This window comes from Magallana gigas, chromosome 4, assembly GCF_963853765.1.
Source record: "Magallana gigas chromosome 4, xbMagGiga1.1, whole genome shotgun sequence".
NCBI classification, from domain to species: Eukaryota; Metazoa; Mollusca; class Bivalvia; order Ostreida; family Ostreidae; genus Magallana; species Magallana gigas.
In genome coordinates, this window is record NC_088856.1 from 38,294,857 (window position 1) to 38,311,560 (window position 16,704).

The following is a 16,704-nucleotide window of genomic DNA, read 5'->3' on the forward strand; positions in this document are numbered from 1 at the left end:
TATTTAATATAAATCAAATCAGTATGTGTCCATAGGGGTCATAAGAAAATAATGTTATCCTAAGTGCAGTCCTATTAAAAATGGAAAACTCAACGCGTCCTATAAAGTATCATGAAAATGTATGATAATATATAAAACAACATAAAGTACATTACTAGGTGTATGCGGTACTACATATACTTATAGGTTTTACAACTATATTTGTTGTATATTCTTACCAAATCACACATTTGTAGATATTCGTCGTAAATTGGAAGCGACCGTCTAGGCAAACAATCCTGACACTTTGTTAAAGCTATCCCCCCCCCCCCCCCCCAAAAAAAAGATAGTATATTTACATCAAAGGTAAACATGCTTGTGTTAAAAAAATTATCCCCTTTTCCTTTTACTACCACGGAAACAACATGAATCGAATATTAAAAAGATTTCCTATCATTACAATAATAACATGAACAGAATTTCTACCATGGTGATTTTATTCTAATAAAAAGAAATAGCGCCTGTCGCACAAAACGGCCAAAATATTAATCCCAAGGTGAAATGGGGATTATTTTGTCCAAGTCATGTTTTGACATGACCCTTCGAGGAAAAAAATATGACAATTAAAAGGTCCAAATAGCTTGCCCGAACTTTGTTATTTTGTAGCATTTCACAATGACATAGGGCTAACAGTTTGGTCATTTTCTCTTATATCTAAGGGTACATCAAAGGAATACCATGGCAGTGAAGCGGACCTATAGGGCTAATTTTTCCTGGTCTCAAATTTAGGTTGCAGGGGTACCATCATATGATCCCCAGCGTTTCGGGCTCTTTCCAGGGGTTTATATCTCATATATCTATAATCACTAGGATAATGTATAGTACCTTCCCATGTGTTCATAACAAGCGTTAGAGGGTGTCTATCACATATAAGAGTGTTAATATAGCTCACCCTAATTTTGTCATTTTTTTTAAAATGTTAACATCGATATAGGGGTAAAAGATGGGCCGTTATCTCCATTGTCTTTGAAGTGTGCATCTAAGGAATATGTGTAGCAATGGAGTGTAGGGAACCTACATTTTTTTGGTCTCAAATTTGGGCTGTAGGGGTATCACCAGTAGTCCCTATGGCTTTGGGATCATTTCAGGGATTTATATCGTTAATTATCCAACAATTTCCTCTGAGAGAGAATGTTAATTATTCATTGTGTATGGATGTGTTTTTCGTTTCTTTTTTTTCAATTACGGAATGGTTATGCAACACCTGCACACATTTCTGATCACATTCGTGTAAATAGTGCAATTTGTTGTCCATTCAATTGTAAAATTGCGATAAAATATAGTTCAGCAAGCTGTGCATAAAATTTGTAAATCAAATATCATTTTAAGATAATAAAGCTATATAAAATGTTGTTCAGAATTATTTATGGTTATGTAACAAGTACTGTTCTGAAGATTTCTACGCTAGTGCAGCGTCATTTTCCCTCCATATGTCGATAAGAGAACAGTTTGAACAATAAATTTTGTGGCAATGTAGGTGCGTGTCTGTGAGTTTGTTACGTATATATGAAAAACTATATGTAGCGTCGGTGTATATAACTTCAAAATCAGCTGAGGAAAATAAAAGTAATTTCAAAGTCTAATATCATGTTTAACATGACGAAATAACCATGGGTCTTTTTTCTTAAAAAACATCCAATTATTCTACAACTCGGGGGGGGGGGGGGTATTCTTCTTTACACCTGCTCAGATGTCGCAATCTACCATCTTCATGTGTAATTGCGCGAGGTAATTTGTGCGTAAAATGCAGCAATCAATATTAGGGTTAAAAGATATGTTGAGAGGAAAAATTCTTATTTCGAACTTTCCGCTTTCAATTAAAAAACAAGAATAGCAGAATAAACTGTGTACCACTGTCAGTTGTGCAGTGAAATTTTACTGTTGGGCTGGAAGAGTTTCTATGACGCTTCTACTTACTAGTATTCAAACGGGCCATGGAAAACTCTGATAATAAATAATACCTTATGTTTTATCAATCAAATCCTAAAACCAAAATTTAAAAATGAATTGTTTTTCCAAACCTTTGCAGCGCACATTTTCAAAACCCATTCCATAACATATTGCCTTGTAATTATTGTATCTAGTCACTATTTGTTGTGGCGTTTCATTTGCAGTTACCGCCACAAGGAGAGCGAAGCTCATCAACAAATAGCAAATTCTGAACATGAATTTCAAATTTACAATCAAAGTAAAGACAAAAGTGTTAGTAAAATAACATTGTGAGAGAGAGAGAGATTTCAAATTTACAATAAAAGTAAAAACGAAACTTTAAATAATATGATATCACGAGAGAGAGAGAGAGAGAGAGAGAGAGAGAGAGAGAGAGAGAGAGAGAGAGAGAGAGAGAGAGAGAGAGAAAGTTTGTTTACCCTGTCATATTTTTTAATGTCTCAGTAAGGCCTTTTTAATAGGCAACCACACAAGGATGGGGTAATTGAAAGAAGTATTTGTAATTTAGTGTAATTAATTACATTTTATAAGAAATTGGAAGTAATTTGTAATTGAGTTTGTTTTCAGTAACAAGTAATTGAGTGTATTTAAATACATTCGAAAACATTGTGTATTATCAATTACTTTTCAATTACATTTCAATTACTTAGTTTCCAACTTTAAAATATACAAAAGGTGTCTTATAATAATAAATAGTTTGTTTACGTGTTTCGCATAGGCTTTTATTTATACAATAATTAAATGTCTCATAATGTTTAATATGTTTATACAGCATGAACACACTGCCCAGGTAAAGGTCTAACTGTGTATAGGTGTGAACTTCTCTAATACCCAAGAACTCTCCTGTTTTATACTCGAGGGAGTCTAAATATCACATTCTTGTGAATTATAGCCATTATTATTTATATACTGATATACTGTACTGCCGAAAGTTGTACTTTCCTAAAAAACTTGTTTATGTGAATAAAAATTAATTCGCTAAAGAGAAAATATTGCTCAGAACTAAACATGAACTGAACGGTACTTGATGAATTTAATGTTGATTGTTTTTTTTAGACATTTTCAAAAAATTTATAAATGATCATTAAACTGAACTACAACCTTTAAAAACATTGCCGTACATAAAGCCTTACATATCTTAATGCTGTTTATATATGTATATGTTCTCAAGACTTTAAAGAATAAAACTAAAGTAATTGAAATGTAATTAATTGCATTTATTAAAGTAATTGAGAGTGAATAATTACATTTTAAAAAATCAATGTAATTGTAATTGCAACTACATGTAATTGATAAAATTGGCAATGTATTTAAAAATATTTAATCACTTTTCAAAGTAATCGACCCCAATAACAGACTACAATTCTTTGATATTTAAACAAAGATTTTGTTTTGTTTTTGAATGTTAAAGAGCAAATCCAGTTTTAGACTTAAAATGAAATTGTTATAGGTTAGGAATTTTTAATTTATGCTTAAAAAATGAATATGAAGATAGACAATTCTGCTTGAAAAAAAATTTGTATTGGTATATTAAACCTAGTATGTAAACAAAGACAGGGCCTCGTTTACATGACAAAGAATTGTGAGCCCTGTATCTTACTAACTCTACGTAAATTTTATTTGATTATTAGAAATGCATTCCTTAAGCATTGTAAAGAATAAAAAGAAATAGAAAAATAGAATTTGATTTAAATGGTGACCATGACCCTTTAATATTCTTTATTTCAATATAGAATGCATGCGGTATTTCATAGTTTGTCTCCATGACGTTTCCGTGACGTTGCCGACCATTATCATCATCGTTTCAAGTCATGGTTTATGAATTCGCGTTGCATAGTCATTTTATCCCATATTTGTGACAGTGATGACATGAGGACAAAAAATGTATGGTTGTATATAGCAAGCAATTAATTGCATTTTACGAATTTGTTGTTAATACATTGTAGTATCAAAATCTTGATAAATGCCCTGAATTACTTGTTTTTTAAGATTGGAAAAGTTTGGGTTGCCCCGCTGTAAAACTACAGTTTCTCCTCCCTCAAAAGTTACACTGTACAAACTTTTGAGCTAAATTATAAATGAATTATCAAATTCCCAACATAATTTAGGTAACATTGTATCATTTATGCTATTTGTTTGTCATTTATATTGAAAACCATTTGTTTGAATTCTTTATTTAAAAAACTTGCATATTTTTATTTTTGAGTTAGTTTTGAAAATTTTTAAATAACAAATAAACTTAAATGGTTCAAATGATGTAAGTATAAAATAAATTGTTTCTTATATAATTTGGTCGGCACACAAATTTCCATGCATTATAAGACTATATATCTTGCATTTAAAAATACAAAACCATTGTATGTGTTAAGCTTCAAGTGCTTTTTGTTGGTGTCGTTAGAGATGTGGTACAATTTTGAACCAGAAAAGAAACACCAATTTGCAATGGCAAACTGCCCAGTGGTGCCATGGGTCCTGATCCAGACCTTATCGCCTTTCTTCATTTTGATGTTAGCATGTGAGGTTGACATAGGATTTCCATCGTGACCCCTTCCATCGGTATGATTTAATGCAACTCTTTGGCCATTCAGCACAATTTCAGTGAGGAAATATTTTCCACTTTTTGTTAACGTTATCCACGTAAAGGAATATATCCCGTCCAACGGTGCTGTAAATAGTTATTGTCGTAAGCGTTTCCTTCGTTTAATGAAACTTTATCAAAGATCACAGTCTCTTGGTTCTTCATGTTTTCCAATTGCTTTGTAAGTGAAGATTGGAAAGCAATTGGATCTATTTTAGGATTAGAAATAAAATATTGTTAAGGAAAAAATAGGATAAATGGAAATATTAAAATAATTTCAAGGAAAAGAACATAGAAGCAGTTAAAGATGAATGTTATAATTCTTAATATGAATTATAAACACCAGCTTTTAGAGTTTTACGTATAATTTTAAATAATTTTAAATAATTTGTACTATTGCACACATATGTTGCGTAAAGCCTGCTCATCAGAAGGGACTTCCTACGACTTATACGTGTCATTGGCTGAAAACATTTGTGGTTAAAATTCAGCAATCAATACAAGTGTTAAACGGGAAGTTGCAACGGATAATTCTTATTACGTACATGTACTTTGCAGCGTTCAATTAAAAACAAATAGCAGAATATTTCAGCTGTGTACCCGGTCAGTTGTATAGCGAAATTTTACTGCTGTGTACGAAAGAGTTTCCATGACGTTTCTACATAGTCATATTTAAGGGTTATGGAAAACCCTGACTTATATGCTACCATATGTTTCATCAATCCTAAAATCAAAATTTAAAAATAAAATGTTTTTCCAAACCTTTGCAGCGCACATTTTCATAACCCATTCCATCACATATAGCCTTGTAATTGTTGTATCTAGTCACCACTTGTTGTGGAGTTTCGTGTGCAGTTACCGCCACAAGAAGAGCGAAGCTCATCAACAAATAGCAGATTCTGAAAATGATTTTCAAATTTACAATTGAAATAAAAAACCAATAACTTAGTAATATCATATCATGAGAGAGAGAGAGAGAGAGAGAGAGAGAGAGAGAGAGAGAGAGAGAGAGAGAGAGAGAGATATTACCTTGTCATATTTATATTAGAAAAACCAAGAGTTGCCATTGCCTTGCTTGGGACAAATTTTTATACAAAAACTCAAACCACTTTTACTATCAAATTACAAACACCTCACGCTAAACGATCATTAGAGGTATTATTTTGTTTGCACTTGCGCCAATTTTGAAAGCTTTGCTGGCAACCAATCAAATGAAATCAGCTCACACAATTCCATTTCATTTTATTTTATAATAATATCAAAAGGGCAGCAATAAGATTTTGATTGTCTTAGTTTTAGAGCATTAATAATAAATTGAGAGCATTGCCGGGGATAAGTACATACTAAAGTTCTGAATAATTCAAATTCTTCATAATTTGTTGAGCCAGTGGTATTTCTAATAAGTAAATTTCGTAAATCATTATATAATGTACATTTTAGGATGAAGTGAATTTCATTTTCAATTTCATTTAAATTACAAAAAACACAGAGTCTGTCAGTTAAAGGTTCATTTCGAAAGCGTCCAGTTTCAACACGTAAAGGGAGAATTCCACATCGGAGCTGAGCTAGGGCAGATCTTTGATTTTTTGGAATGTTCATGAGAAGATAATTTTCTGTTGAGAAGTTTTGCTTTAGGAGACGGTAAGTTCTGAGTTTGGGAGAGTTTTGAAGATTTGCGAACCAAATGTTTTCTGATGTCGAGTGTTGGTTTTGGATAAAAAGTTGGACGTCACAGCATATTGCGTTAGTATAGATATTTGACATGTTCACGGAATTAAGCACAGCTTTTAGTTGGCAGTTCCATCCCCTTTCGTTGTTAAGGCATTGATCCCAGATGAAAACTTGTTTTGCCGTCCTGTTGTTGTCCATTGTCTGAAATTTGTTCCAAAGGCGGACCATATTAGATTTGTGTCTGGAGCTAGCAGGGGCCCATCCGGTTTCTCCTCGTACGCAGGACAGTTAAGGCAACATTTTGCTTTTAAACAGCAGTAAAAGGAGGTCGTTTTGCTTTTGTTTATTCATTTCTGCATAATGAATCGTTCAACACTATTTTGGATGTGTTTGTAAAGATATGGATCACCTTAACTTGACCATGCCTAAATTTGACGGTCACGTGACTTTTAAGGGTCACGTGGGCTTCTTTTAGACATAAAACGTCAATGTTAAATTGAAACAAAAAGTTCAAGTGCAAGGCAAAGAAAGTTTAGAGTAAGTAACATGGCAACATATTCAAAATTATCCATACATCACAGAAATCAATGTTCATTCAGTTGTTAAGTTTACTTGTTATGTAAATATTTTAAAAAACTGGCTACTTGTTCCTAAAATAGTGCATTTTTATATATTTGGATTAAAAAAACAAAGTAAACCTTCATCTCTCAACAAATGAGCATCAGTTTTCATAAAGAACTCGTAAAGGGGAAGAAAATCATATGAAGTTTAAAAATATCCATTGCCGTCTTGCACTTGGACTTTTGCATTTAATCTCTCAATCTGGAAGGTCTCTCAAATCAATACACATTTCAAACGCACAAGTGATCCCAAAAGGGGAGGTAACTCTTTGAGCGATAACTCTTCTGATAATGGCGCGATGTCATTTTATCACCTAATCCGAATTAATTTTAAGATATGTTTCAACATTACATTATGTAAATGGTTATTGAAACATGGTGTTTATGTTTTATTTATTCTAAAAGAGACAAGAAGGTTACGACGAATCACCTGCATTTCCTCTGTCGCATCATGGATGTAAACAAAAAACCGCTGTGTCTCAGTTTTCTTGGTTAACCGCATCTGCGGAGTTAATGAGTTCTTAATATTTTTTAGGAATTTGAGAAAAATATATAAGAGCTAACTGTACACAATTATATATACGTCCCGGATAATATATATTAAAAAATAAGATATGTTTTTTTTCACAATGATTAAATGCCAGATGAATGCATATGCTGCCTTTGCCCAATGACTGCATATTCTATAGCACTGCATGGGTCTGTAAATATTATTTTGGGGAGGGGGGTTCAAAGGTGTAACTTTATTCAGTTTGCCAGGGGCCAGGTACCATGGTGTTTTACTATATAAATTGTGAATTAAATTAAAATTTTCCACAGGGACTAAAAATGTAGATCTGCCCATGTACATGTATGTAGCCTTTTCTCATCCCCCATATTATAAAGCAAATCAACAGTATTCACCTTTGTGTTACACATGTTACACTTTTAATTTTAACAACAATTAAAATTTACTTTTATTTTTATTCAAGACATGCAGAATGATTAAGAGGGGGGGGGGGGGGGGTAACAAATCTATTCATTCAAAATAAAAAAAATTTAATTGCTCATTTCTCATTACTGAGAAAGAAAAGAGGGTGTGTAAATCCTGCGACAAGGGCGATCAAATACATTTTGGTAGGTATATCAATATATAGAATTTAAATAAGTCTGAATTCTCCTATATCAGAGACTCTCTCTCCAACCCATTTACATCCTAAATACATGCAGCATATAGCAATTTAATATATGAACTTAAGTAAATGTCTCCTTTCACTTCTCAAACAAAATTATGAAATCAATATAAAAACAATTATATTTGGTTCATTAGTTTTATTGATTCAAGAAGATAATTAAATACATTTCTTAAAAAAATTTCTGTGACATCATTTAAACCTGACATATGCATGCAAACTCAAAATTGCAATTTCTTTATACTATGATGTCAATGTGTTTATTGTATGACTTCTTAGTTCTGCTCCTCTCCCCTCTTCAAAAACACAGTCTTCATGTTCTTAAAGTTCAGGTTTTTCTTTTCATCATTTCATCTTTTATATGACCCAGTATAAGTGTGCAGGTAAATTGTCACCAATAAGAACATCATTTATGTACCGGTAAATCCCAAAACAAAGCAGGTACCAGCTAAAATGAAAATTATACATATTTCAGTAAGTTTAACTTGTAATCAAAATGGCTGAAAGACTGAAATGGAGTATTTTCTACAATTTGATAGACAATAAATGGAATTGTTTATCTTAATAAACTTTTCATTATGTTTTGATGTGGATTTAAATTTTGCACAAATTCAAATACAGCTTTGAAATATCTTTTCAGTTTGATCGATTTGAAATTACAGGTATTAGCATCCTTACCCCTGATATGTGCATGATAGTTTAATTGCACCTCTTTATTCTACCCAGCATGACCTTAAAAGTGCACTTTTCTCTCTCTCCCCCCTCTCTCTCTCTCTCTCTCTCTCTCTCTCTCACTCACACTTAACTGATTTTATACAAGATTGATATTATAATGCTGGTGCGGTCAATGTGAAAACATTCCAATGTATTGTTAATATGTTGATGAGCAATTTGTAAACATGAACTATTAAAAAGTGTAAATTTATAAATAAAATAGGTTTCTATCAATCATATTAAAACATGAAACCATTCAAACATGGAAATGCTTTTTCTAATTGAATTGTCTCATAGAATTATCAGATTTTTCATTATTTCAATGATAAATTATTGTGCATGTATACATGTATGTTATTTACTTACATTTTCTTCAAGCCTTTTTTTTCTCAAATAAGTGTGACACTTTTCAAATTACTCTGCAAAAAACAAAAAAAATATTATGGGAATTAAGTCATACAATTTAATTTACATGCACATAAGAACATGTCAACAATAATTTGAACATTTTTGTGAAAGGTCTACATATATTTTGCATGGATGGGAAAAATGACCTACACTTCAAATATTATTTGAAAGTTACACATACACATTCTACACAAACAATACCATATATAGTATCATATGACCATGAAAGTAGATTCCTCATTTTGAGAAAATCAGATGGAGACATGCAGTCATTTGTTTACTATTATTTGGGTTTTTTTTTATTACCAATAATACAGCATCATAAGTCTGAACCCAGGTGACAAGATTTCAAACAGTGTTATGATACATAGTAATATACTGAGTTCTAAATACAAACTATTTTATAGTAATAATTAAGAATTAATGTACATAAACATCTTATATCAACTGGATGAATGTGCAAAAAATATAAATGAACTGTCTTGGAAGAATATTGAACACAGTAGAAAGGTGTTATTGATCAGCTGTTCATCAATTTCCAGAAAATGAAATCAGCATCTTTTAGCCTGTACTGTACCGATTTTCAGAAAATCAAATCAGCTGTTTTCACACAGTCTTTGTGCTGTATTGTTTACTTACAATTTGAAAAAAAACCTAGCAGTTGTGTAAAGCTAAATATTGTCAGTACAAGTACTATGAACTGATTCGTGTCGATTGGTGAAAATGATCAACAATTTAACGGACTGGCAATAAATTTAAAGCTACATGTAGCCTACTTTGTATAGGCCTAAATGTAAACAATGCAGTCTCTCCTCATGTTTTGAACGAACCAACACACTAAATCGATCAGAAATGCATCAACAGTATAGAATCACAATAAAATAGTTATTAAGCTATATGGTACATTACAAATACACTGTATATCTATTCTACATACCTGATAAATCATCAAAAAATCGCCATCATCGGGAATACCAGCTACACGTGTTTACATCGTCTGACGAGCGCTTTTGGGACGCAGATTCACACCCATACGACAGATGCGTTATGGAAATTCTTCGTATATTCTGATTGTTGTAAACTTACCAAAACACACATGAATGATTCGTAGTTATATTTTTCTAATGCAGTATTAAATCGGCCGTATTTTTTGCTTAAACTGCTGTTTTCGGTATATTTTCTATATATGGAAATACAGAGGCGGGGCTTATATTATGACGTCATAACTCATTATCCCTTCATTAGCATATCAAAAGGATGTGTAGCCTTATCTATCCTGCGTACGGCTAGTAATGGTGCTAAACGATGTGTTCCCAGGAAATATCTTGCTGCTCGGTCCTGCACTTGGTCCAGTGAATGGAAGTTTTGGTATCCCCATACTCCGCTGCAGTAATCTATTACCGGGGCGACACAGCTATAAAATAATTTTTCAAACGTAGTGAACCCAATGTCCTTCAAGCTGTGGATTTTGGATATTAAGGAACCAAGAGCTCGTCCTCCAGACTTAGAAAGATTTTCGGCATTATTTTTAAAGTCTCTGTTTTCGTTAAATAACACTCAGAGGTATTTATAAACTGATGCATATTCTAATTTCGTGTTTCCTATGTAAAATGTAAAGTTGCTTTTTTTACGGTTTCGTTTTCGGAAATGTAAGATTTTTGTTTTTGCTAAATTGATTTGTAAGTGCCACTTTCTGCACCAGTTACTTACAACGTCAAGAGTGTCTTGCATATTTCTTTCATTTTCAGTGATGAGAGCTATATCGTCTGCATATAGAAGAATTCCAACATCAGTATGATGAATAGGGATTCCCTTTTTTGTATTTTTAACTTCCCTAGCTAAGTCGTTAATAAAAAGGGCAAAAAGGGTTGGCGGTAGGTTATCTCCTTGTCTAACTCCGGAGGTGGAGTTAAACCATGCGGTGTGATGGTCTCCTATGCGCACACAAGATTCTGTATTGTGATATAAAGATTTAACATTGTTGTAAAAATGACCGTCCACTCCGTTAGTTAGGAGACTGTATTGTAGTAGATCCCGGTCAACCGTGTCGAATGCTTTCTGTAGGTCAATAAATGTAACGAACGTGGTATCTCTATTTTGTATTAGACTGTTCAGAGTAAAAACGTGATCTTCACAATTTCGATCTTTTCTAAAACCATTTTGTTCATCAACTAAGAGTTCGTTGTCTTCTAGGTAAGCTGTTAATCTGTTGTTTAAAACGGAACTATACGCTTTGGATATGACCGAGAGTAGACTGATGCCCCTGTAATTCAGTGGAATTCTATGGTCAGAATTTGGGTCTTTTAAGATGGGATATATGATCGCTTTTTTCCAAATGGTCGGTATTTTGTGATTTTCAAATATAAAGTTGAACATTTTGTGCAGAGCTTTTATAACAGTGTCATTTTTTAGTACTTCATTTGGCAGTTGATCAATTCCTGTAGATTTCCCGTCTTTATTTTTTTTAGTACGATATTCCTTATTTCGTTTATATCTATAGTTTTGTTAAGCTCTGAGTTGGAGATGTATAATGGATCAAGCATGTTTTGTTCAAATGCATAAGATGAAACATTTGAGACGCAAAAACTATATGATCTAACAATTTTACCATATTGACAATGATTATTTAAAATTCAATTTTTGATTAGAGTGCAAGTTTTAAACAAGAAAATCGCATTGCTAAACTTCATTGCTAAAATCAGGCAGATGGTGCACTGGAAATGCTTGCAAAGTAATATGACTCAAATATAACTTATGATTTTTTTATTTCACAATGTCTTGATTTAAATGTATTTCTTTTTTGATACCCCATGGGTTCTAAATTGGTTAACAGGTCATTGCTATCCATTACATACGCTAAAATTGACAATACATGCAATTATACAGAGTGATATTCTGATAACATCTACATTTTATGCATGTCATAATTCTTGCTTTGTATTTAAATAAATAATCGTAATACTTCTATTAAAGTTTTCTCACAAATATTTCTGTGTTAATTGGATCTGTTATACCTCCCTGGTCATCATTTTCAAGAAAAGACTAGACATGGATTATCGCTTAATTAGAATTTGAACAAGGTCAATAACAAACATCAGGAGGTTTAACAATGCAAAATGCAAGAAAGAGGGGGAAGAGAGAGAGAGAGAGAGAGAGAGAGAGAGAGAGAGAGAGAGAGAGAGAGAACAGGGTCCGGTAAATAAATGCGTTTTAAAATTAACATTCCAAGAATAACTCGTCTTAAAATCGATAAAAACATAAGGGACACATATTTAATAAAATCATTCATTAACCTCTTTAACTTCGGGCTAATACCATTACACACACCTTATTCATAAAACGAAACTTGATTAAAATATGATATGTGCAGTTCTAAATAATTGATGTCAACGTAGATAACCAACTGTCGCCCATTTGAAATTCATACCACGATCTACCACGACCTTCACATTTGGTAAATATGGATTTTTTTGTTGGGTGCAGTTGCGTAAAAGGTTCAATAGGGTTTTTCAGTAATATCACAGGGAGTATTGCTTGTAATGACGTCTCAAATATATTTTAGCAAGTAAATCAAATGCATCTTTCCTTATTTATGCAGAACACATGTAAGGTAATTATCATGATTTTCCTCAAAAATACAGATAAAACACTACACTTACATTTTTTGCATATGTTTATTATAGAAACATTAACTTAAATGTAGATCATTAATAATTATATAGATATTGCTCCCATGTAAAAAAGAAGGAAAAAGAGTCCATCGAATTCATAATTAAGATACAATTTATATTGTTTATAATGAAGATTTTCAATAGTACAATATACTTAACAATTGAAAACCATTTTAAATACACATTCATGCTACCTTTAAAATTAGAACTATTTTTTTTACATATATTATCAAATAATATTTTGATTATTATTTTTTAAATACAATCATATCACAAGAAAGTGAAAAATATTGAGTGAAAAATATTCCAAGATGGATTCATGGAATCAATTATTCCAAAACTGAAATTTTCTTTGGATTATAAAATAAAGTCCCCTCCGCCATATCGATCAGTAAGTAGGAAGAAAGGTCAGCACCGTCAGTGGTATTTACTTCTACTATCGTTATATATATCATCTGCTTCCTTCTTCTTGTACCTGTCTTTTTTCTGTGCGAAATTTTTCTTTAGGCATTATTCAGATTTGCTTAGCTACATGTATTTATATGGCATTTCATATGGGAAACTATTTTAGATTAATTGTTCGTGTTTTGAGGTAGGGCGTGATATATATGCAACAGCATTATCATTTAATTTTTGCAAAATAGATCAAATGATATAGATATGCCCATAGCATTTAAAGTATATATAATGTGTCAATGTTATTAATGGGTCAGATGCCAACTTTGTTGTCTCTAATATTCACATGAGTGACTTTTGCTGAGTACGGAGGTTGCACATCTTTCATGGGAGCCCCCTCGAAACACAGCGGGAAAGATCACCGACTACAGTCCAGCTGGCATTTGTGCATTTGTACTGTGGCCAAGCCTCCTCATGTAGATGCACGGTGACTGCTGAGAGTCTGGCCTCTGCCCACTTTGACTACACAACCAAACCAGCCGTAATCTTCATGATTGCCGCCCGCAGTGAGACGGGATACGGTCCTGCTATGCAGACCAGGTAGCTTTTAGGTATCTTTAGTAAAATATATAAAGTCCTGGTGTTTTATTGGGGAAAACAAGTTTCTTGAAATTGTGTATTTACTTCATGTTGAATTCAGATATTTAGTCTTTTTGCATTAGTTTGGATGTAAGGAAAACAAAATCAAATGAATTAAGATACATTTCTCTGCAAATAGCAACTTGTCATTTTTATATATTTTTGGTGTGAAATATTGAGAATACAAAGCATGTATTGAAATGATTGGGCTAATACTTTGGTTTTATCAATATTTGTTGAATACCAATATTCTTGTTTTTCTTTGTTCAGTTGATCCACGAAATGTAATGTACATTGAAAATCAAATTCTGGTATCATATTGTATTAAACAAGGATCAAAATTAGCAAACTGTTGCATCCAAGAAACTGTAATTTTCATCATATCCACGAAAATTGATGGTCGTAAATATTGATGAAACCACAGTCAGTAGTGTTTTTATTTTGAAGCATTTATGATAGAGATACACATTTTCTTTAATTTATTCAGATGTTAATTTTATATGATTTTAGTTTTTTGTCCCAGATGCCAAGAGACCAGCTGCCCAGAAGGTGGCAGTAAAGAGAACTGTAGGAGTGGGTGGGTAAGGAGTTTTTTTTATATCCACCTAACAGTCAGGAGAGGGTTTGAAATCAATCAATTACTTCAAACTCAAATTAAGATTTGGGATGAAATTCTGTTTGATAGTTTAAGCTTTTTTCAGTTTAAATCAGAGATGATTGGAAAGATAAAACTATTTGCTTATAGTCAGTGTAATCAAATCACTTCCAGATCAATTTGTAATAATTTGAAAAAGAAATTTCTACAATTTGTATTTGTGGAATAAGTCCTACGCAGCATTGTTAAGGCGTCCCGATGCTAAAATACGGCTGGAAAACGATATTATTTGAATCATGGCAAAAATAATTTTACCGGGAGTATTTCTTTAAATCTATGTTACATTTATTGACATCGATGTTAAACATTATATTTGATGCATTTTTGTGACGTCATATGTACTTCGTAATCACGTGACAAGCGAATCCTAATATTGCAAATGATCTAGTTAAAACGCTTCGGCGCAGGTGATTAATGACATTAAATCATACATAGTTTTAAGAAAAATCCTTTGTTAAGTCATAAACTTTGAAGTTCTTGCTTGGGAAAGAAATAGATATTTCGTTTATAGAAGATATTGTTGAAACATTCCACAAAATCATAAAAATAATGCACATTTTTACTAATCAAAAGCGATTTACAAAAAAATGGGGTAAATCCGAAGGTTTCCGCAGCACGATTCACATTGGTACTTATATTCTCTACCAATTTTACGTAAAATATTCAAAAATTGTGTTGATCTTTCACCTGCGCCAAGCTGGTTTTACATGCATTAAAATTTCTTCATTCAGTTGTTTACACGTAGCAGGGAGAGTCTCCAAACCACTAGTTTATAAATAGTCTTTAACTTAAAACGAAGCTTTAAAACTGCCGATTATTTGATACTGGTTTTTAATATGAATGAATTCTGTACGTCTAGTATTAACTGCAACATCTATATAAAGGAAACATGCGGTATTATACTGGTTTGATATAATTCACTTTTAACGTTAAGATACATTCCCTGAGAATTATCGACAGGAATGCAGATCGTGACGTCAAAGTTAATTATGACGTCATATCGTATGAAGTACAGACAAGTGACTTTCTACATATCGCATCGGGAAGCCTTAACATGCCCGTTTACGTAATTAAACTACTGGTACTGTTTAAACAGAATACTTTATGGTATTATTGGTCACATTTGGTTTGTGATCTGAGAATTTAGTACATATCAGCCTTAACTCTGAATGATAAAAATTTTGACAAAAAATATTTATTTTACATGACTATAAGTAAAATGTGGTATAAATTGTGTCCCAATTAGTTTGTGTAGAAATAAGAATCAAAGTACTGAAGTACTGTCGGGAGTTGATTTTATTGATTATTATCAATTTTAAAATTAACGATATGTTATTTTGCCTGGCAGGTAGTTTCTAATTAGGTCTTTCCACCTTTCAGTGAAAGAGTTTTTGTATTTTTTTATGTTTATTATTATTTTTTTCTTCTTCTCTTTTTTTTCCAGGGACAGCATTTTTATTCTTGAGATATTGAACCAATTTTTTCTTTATGTTATTGGCCATTAAAAGTTATGGTACCAAATGACCCTTTGCCTGATAACTCCCAGAACTTACACAGTTATTGCCCTTGTGTACGAAAAGCTTGTTATCGCTACTCCTTTGAAACCATAGGAGATAGAAACTTGGAACTTTTACAAATGTCTTCAGTACACTTAGAGGGTTCTTCAATCTATTCATACCAACATGATCTGAGCCCCCCCCCCCTTCTAGTAGCCCCTGAAAGTATTTACATTTCCATAAAATTATTTCCAACTTTTTTATTACTTATCATAGAGACTTCGACTACTTGAGATGGAAGGGTCTACCTCAAAGGTCAACGTCATTTGGAATCTCTTTTTTAATGAGTTTTTAGATCTATTTTGTTTAGGATGGTAGAGAACAACTTTTTCATGGATGTAGTTTTCACAATTTCCACAAACCGGTAGGGGACGTGTATTGCTTATGCAATACTCTCAGAATGCTTGTTTCCTGTGTATTAATTCGCTTCTTGTGTTTAATGATTAGCAGCGTTCACGACCGCTGGTAGACTGCAAGCCCCGGAGGCTTCTACACCTCTAGAAAATAAGCCCCACCCTCATCTGAGATTTATCACCCGGTAAAAATGTGCGCGGCCTTTAAGGACAGTCAAATGGTATAAACAAAGAGAAAAACTTGTTCATGGGTGTAGTAGGACATCATAAGACATTTCAAAA

The 16,704-nt window shown here is 32.5% G+C and overlaps 1 protein-coding gene and 1 long non-coding RNA gene across 2 annotated transcripts in view; one reads left to right on the forward strand and one right to left on the reverse strand.

Annotated features, from left to right (window-relative positions):
• LOC117688661 (uncharacterized) overlaps positions 1-16,704 on the forward strand; it is a 222,628-nt gene that overhangs the window by 63,451 nt on the left and 142,473 nt on the right. The gene's annotated exons all lie outside the window — the stretch shown is intronic.
• On the reverse strand, positions 8,044-10,433 carry LOC109620079 (uncharacterized). The gene is made up of 3 exons (XR_010713183.1): positions 10,090-10,433; positions 9,111-9,163; positions 8,044-8,478 (listed from the first exon to the last, which is right to left on the reverse strand). It is a non-coding gene; the product is annotated as an uncharacterized lncRNA (long non-coding RNA).